The sequence below is a fragment of the Phocoena sinus genome, chromosome 2, assembly GCF_008692025.1.
Source record: "Phocoena sinus isolate mPhoSin1 chromosome 2, mPhoSin1.pri, whole genome shotgun sequence".
NCBI classification, from domain to species: domain Eukaryota; kingdom Metazoa; phylum Chordata; class Mammalia; order Artiodactyla; family Phocoenidae; genus Phocoena; species Phocoena sinus.
The window spans coordinates 83,448,334-83,454,896 of NC_045764.1; positions in this window are offsets into that span (position 1 = coordinate 83,448,334).

Consider the following 6,563-nt stretch of genomic DNA (forward strand, 5'->3'; position numbering starts at 1 on the left):
CGAAACAAAAAAATTAACTACCAAAGTAGTATTTGGAGAAGTAAAGGAAATAAAAGGAATCCAAATTGGAAAAGAAGAAGTAAAGCTGTCACTGTTTGCAGATGACATGATACTATACATAGGAAATCCTAAAGATGCTACCAGAAAACTACTAGAGCTAATCAATGAATTTGGTAAAGTAGCAGGATACAAAATTAACGCACAGAAATCTCTGGCATTCCTATACACTAATGATGAAAAATCTGAAAGTGAAATCAAGAAAACACTCCCATTTACCATTGCAAAAAAAAGAATAAAATATCTAGGAATAAACCTACCTAAGGAGACAAAAGTCCTGTATGCAGAAAATTATAAGACACTGATGAAAGAAATTAAAGATGATACAAATAGATGGAGAGATATACCATGTTCTTGGATTGGAAGAATCAACATTGTTAAAATGACTCTACTACCCAAAGCAATCTACAGATTCAATGCAATCCCTATCAAACTACCACTGGCATTTTTCACAGAACTAGAACAAAAGATTTCACAATATGTATGGAAACACAAAAGACCCCGAGTAGCCAAAGCAATCTTGAGAACGAAAAACGGAGCTGGAGGAATCAGGCTCCCTGACTTCAGACTATACTACAAAGCTACAGTAATCAAGACAGTATGGTACTGGCACAAAAACAGAAAGATAGATCAATGGAACAGGATAGAGAGCCCAGAGATAAACCCACGCACATATGGTTACCTTATCTTTGATAAAGGAGGCAGGAATGTACAGTGGAGAAAAGACAGCCTCTTCAATAAGTGGTGCTGGGAAAACTGGACAGGTACATGTAAAAGTGTGAGATTAGATCACTCCTTAACACCATACACAAAAATAAGCTCAAAATGGATTAAAGACCTAAAATGTAAGGCCAGAAACTATCAAACTCTTAGAAGAAAACATAGGCAGAACACTCTATGACATAAATCACAGCAAGATCCTTTTTGACCCACCTCCTAGAGAAGTGGAAATAAAAACAAAAATAAACCAATGGGACCTAATGAAACTTAAAAGCTTTTGCACAGCAAAGGAAACCATAAACAAGACCAAAAGACAACCCTCAGAATGGGAGAAAGTATTTGCCAACGAAGCAACTGACAAAGGATTAATCTCCAAAATTTATATGCAGCTCAATATCAAAAAAACAAACAACCCAATCCAAAAATGGGCAGAAGACCTAAATAGACATTTCTCCAAAGAAGATATACAGACTGCCAACAAACACATGAAAGAATGCTCAACATCATTAATCATTAGAGAAATGCAAATCAAAACTACAATGAGGTATCACCTCACACCGGTCAGAATGGCCATCATCAAAAAGTCTACAAACAATAAATGCTGGAGAGGGTGGGGAGAAAAGGGAACCCTCTTGCACTGTTGGTGGGAATGTAAATTGATACAGCCACTGGGGAGAACAGTATGGAGGTTCCTTAAAAAACTACAAATAGAACTACTATATGACCCAGCAATCCTACTACTGGGCATATACCCTGAGAAAACCATAATTCAAAAAGAGTCATGTACCAAAATGTTCATTGCAGCTCTATTTACAATAGCCCGGAGATGGAAACAACCTATGTGTCCATCATCGGATGAATGGATAAAGAAGATGTGGCACATATATACAATGGAATATTACTCAGCTATAAAAAGAAACGAAATTGAGCTATTTGTAATGGGGTGGATAGAACTAGAGTCTGTCATACAGAGTGAAGTAAGTCAGAAAGAAAAAGACAAATACCGTATGCTAACACATATATATGGAATTTAAGAAAAAAAAATGTCATGAAGAACCTAGGGGTAAGACAGGAATAAAGACACAGACCTACTAGAGAATGGACTTGAGGATATGGGGAGGGGGAAGTGTAAGCTGTGACAAAGCGAGAAGAGAGGCATGGACATTTATACACTACCAAACGTAAGGTAGATAGCTAGTGGGAAGCAGCCGCATAGCACAGGGAGATCAGCTCCATGCTTTGTGACCGCCTGGAGGGGTGGGATAGGGAGGGTGGGAGGGAGGGAGATGCAAGAGGGAAGAGATATGGGAACATATGTATATGTATAACTGATTCACTTTGTTATAAAGCAGAAACTAACACACCATTGTAAAGCAATTATACTCCAATAAACATGTTAAAAAATAAAAAAGAAAAACATTCCTCATCATCTCAGTATCCACTGAAAACCATTTTAACATGACTTGGGATGGAAAAAAATAGGGAGAGAGTTTTACTCCTGCAAAGGACTGCCTTCTCCCTTCAGGATTTTGCAGCAATCGTTATCTTTGTGATAGTGGGCGGAGGAGAAGCATAAGTCCTGTAAAGGTGACTTTATTTGGCAAGATTTACTGCCTGGCTGGCAGCTAAAGGGAGAAGAATGGGGAGAAAACAAAGGTTTCCACAACACCCCTAAGACAAGGGATACACTTATTCAAACCTAGCACCAGGGAGAGGGCCAAGTGGGAAGTCCAACTCAACATTTATAGAGCCCTCAATATATCTCCCAATCCAGAAAAGCAATGAAGATGTTAATCTTTGAAATCACTAACTAAATAAAATGTCAATATTTATTTTAAACAAAGTTACCTGTAGAGCACACTGCAGGTTTCCAACAACCTTCTCCTTCTCCATCCTGTACTTTCCCCCCGCGGCCTTATATTTCTGGACTTTTCTGCTGTAATTGATGAACTTGGAAGGGCTGGAAGCTCTCTGCTCCTATTACTATATCGTCAGCCTGCAACACTTTCCATTTGGAGACCCTGCTGCATCCTGCACCCTGCCCTTTCCCTCACACTTGCTGCTTTGCAAAATCCATTCACACCTGTGACCCTAGGTCCAGCTTCTCCATTCTCAACCTGGGAACTTCAGGTTCCTAGGGGACATTTCTTCTTACTGACCCACCAGTACATGCAACTGCAACTCCAAGTTGAATTTGTCATGACGTGTCCCTTTGGCTTGGCCCCTCTCCCCCCCTCCCACTGCCTCCTGCCCTTTAACCAGCTCCACTTATCAGTCTCTTAGAAGGGCCCTCTCTTCAGTCATTGGCCATTCCCTGTGCACACACAACCTGCTTGTTTTCACCTCCTCGTCTTTGCTCAGACTGTTGCCACCACCAGGGACGCAGATACTTCAAAACTCCTTCCTTTCAGAAACTTCCTTCCAGAAACTCTGCCTACCAAAATCCATCTGTATCTCCTACTTGGCACCTCCAAGTGCTCAGGTATTTGGGGTGGGCTCTGTGTTTTACATGTCTGTGTTGTTGCTATTCTTGACTCATTGGTAATGACAATACTAAGAATGATTACTATTTATTTAAGGGCTGTTAAGAGCCAGGACATATATCTTTCTAAACGGCATAGGTATAAAAAGAAGGAAAGCTACTCAGAATACTAAGGGGAGTCATTGGGAAGTGAAGGTTCACACCCTTACCTCCTTCAACCCTCCTCCCACTTCCCCCTCCCACCTCTCCCTTCAGTGCAGAGACTTCTGGGAACAGCAACATTCTAAGCTGTTAACAGCTGAAGTCTTCCCAGAGGATTCTGTCCCACAGTGACAGTTGGCTGAAGACAGTGAAACAGAGAGGTCCTTTAGGAATGGCTGGGAGTGAGCAGGGGAGGGGAGAGGTAAGGACCAGCCTTAGGAAGAGGTAGACTCCAGGCCCGAGTTCCTCCCAGCCTATTGGCATAGCACATTGTGCCATGGTTAGAGCCTCACTCCTCCTTTAGCCGTTTCTGCATGCCTCAGAAAGGGTTCACTGAGTTCAGCCTGCAGGGGACCCAGAGATGAATCGGACATGGATCCTGCCCTCGAGGAGCTTACTGTCTAGTGGTAGAAAATGCCAAGTACCATAGCAAAGCACATTCCAAGGGTCATGGGGCTCCAGAAGAGAGAAAGATGCAGGCTGGACATCAAGGAAGGGCTGCCAGAGGAGGTCACATTTGAGCTGGACCTAGGAGGCTGAGATGGAACTTTCCACAGGCAGAGATTGGAAGGTGGTGCTAGTTATGGTGATGGACACCTTCAGTCCAAGACTGTGATCTGTAGGAGGGATAGCTGGAGAAAGGTGAGAAAGAGGCCAGGAGACTCTGGGCATATTCTCTAGAAAGAGGACACCAAGGATGACACTTTGCCTGCTTTATCATTTTACCCAATATTGCCCAGAGGAAAATAGGTTGTTGTTTATAGGGAGTAATGGTTAAAAGTTGAGAACTCAGGGTTGGAATGACAAGTGCTCTCTGAGGGTGGTTAAGCTGACCCTCAGCCCCGTTATCCTATGTGTCTGTGATTTAGAAGGGGAGCCAGTAACATACCTTTGGGCCTAAACAAGGTCCTCCATCAGCGAACACCCTCAGGTGAGCAATGATGCTTCACAGCAGAGTGGGAGATGGGACCCCAAAGAGTGAAGATGCTCAGGACTGTTAATTTGAATTTGCAAGAGTGTCAGGTCCATGTTTAGCTCATGTCTGCCAGCAGAAACAGTATGGGCACAGGTTTTGAAGAGTGTAGGCAGATAGAAGTGAGAAGAGGACTGGAACTGACCCAAGGTGGGGAGAAGATGGCAATGAGTTGCTTGATGAGAACAAAAAAAAGTCAAGAAGGGGCAACAGGATGATAATAAAATACAAAAAGGGAAATGTATTTAAGAAGTCTATACTTTAAATATTTAATCCAGTTTTCCTTTTCCCCTTTGTTGCCGTTTTAGAATTGTAGCTCTACCATTTTGTGGAGATTACAGAAGGGATCTTGTAAAAATTTTTCTTTGGCAGGGAAATTGTTACCCAAATTTTACTCTTTTAAAAATGTTTATACAACTTTCAAGAACAATTTTTGCTTAATCTTTGGCAGCATTGCACCCTTTGGACATTTGTTTTTAAGCCCAACTATAACCAGTATTTCTCCAGGATTCTAGTCATTCCCAGTGGGCTGAATTTAGCCAGCAGTAACCCTAGCCTTGGAAAGACAAAGCAACCCAAGGATACTTCATGGAAAAGAAAATGGCAGATAAATCAGTTCTAGACAATCAAAGGATAAAGAGCAGAAGACTCGGGCCTAAGACAGCAGAATCATGTCTTGGATAGCCAGAGAAGAAAATGAAGGAAGGCACGGTGGGTTAGCCAGAGTAGGGTCAGCATGCAGCCCTGTGGCCCTGATCCTGAGAACCCTCAGGAGTGGCAAGGGGGCATTCATTCTCTGCTTGACCTTTTATACACCTAGCTCAGTGGGAGGAGCCTTGGCCTTGGAGGTGTAGCCCCTGCACCCAGAATTAGGTGAATCCTGCCTCTGGTCAACTCAGGACCAGAAAGGCTAAACTGACCTAATTTGGAAAGGAAGCTTTGTGCCCCCTCAGGTGCATGCTCAATGGCTGCCCTTGTAGGGTGGGAACTATAGAATAGTGCAAATAATCTCAGGGTATCAGAGAGGAGGACGCAAACGACAAGGGGCAACATGGCCAAGTCCAGCGTGAGAAATTGCCTTTGGGAATTTCCCCACATTGGTATTCTTTCAGCCTCCAAACTCAGTCCTGAGTCTTTCCAGCCTCTGTCTGCCTTGTAGTTTGCCTCCAAAGTCCAGCTTTCCTATGCCCGTTTTAAGCCCAAGCAAAGTACCTCTTCAACCCTTAATGTGGCAGGTCTCTTTGGATCTGATTTCTCTTCTGACAGCCATCCCCACCTGCCCCTGGTCTGACTGCATTATCTTCCTTAGAGAGGTGGTTTCCTTTCTTAGCTTTCTGTTCACTTCTCTTTGCCTCTTTCTCTTTCCTGCTGTTTCTCTGATTGCACTTTGCTGGCCTTCAATCATATTGGTGTCCAATACAGTATGTCCTCTACTATTGTTTTCTGTTTCTAGGGGTGGTGATTTTCTTAAAGGGAATGTCCTTCTTATTATAGTTTTTAAACAGATAAAAAAACAGTTGCACTAACAGGGAGCCCTGATCATTTGACACACTAAAAAGGCACAGGAGATGGATATAATTCAGGGGAAAGGCTATTCCTTGTAGGAGGGAAAAGCAGCAGGAGCTGGTTCCCAATGTAGGGCTAGGGCTAGAGGAGGAGCTGGCGGTGTTCCTGCTCAGACTCTGCAGGCCTCTGGCACAGGAGGTTCTAGAGCTGCAGGCCTGGCAGGTATGGTGGGAGTAGTCTCTTTAGGGTCTTATTCCCGAAACTCTCTGCCTTGACTATTGGCAGGGGAGCAAGGGGTCAGTTTCACTCAGTGCTGTCACAAGTGACTCAAACCTCTTTCTGTTGCACCCTGGAGATGACTTTGAAAAGCACCAGAATGATTTCTAGAAGACTCTTAGCCCTAAACAAGTTAATAGGCTGTTTGTAGCCCTTCTTGTCAGTTGTGGCTTGGGGTAAAACATAGAGCACTCAGTAACTTATGTGGAAAAATGTTGGAAGAGTCCAAACATTTGTTGGAATGATTCCAAAGAAGCCTAGAGAAGGAGTAAGTTGAGTTGAGATCACGGAGCTGCCCTTTAAGGACTTCTTAGGGGTCACTTCTCCCTCCAAATCCTCTTCGTGAAT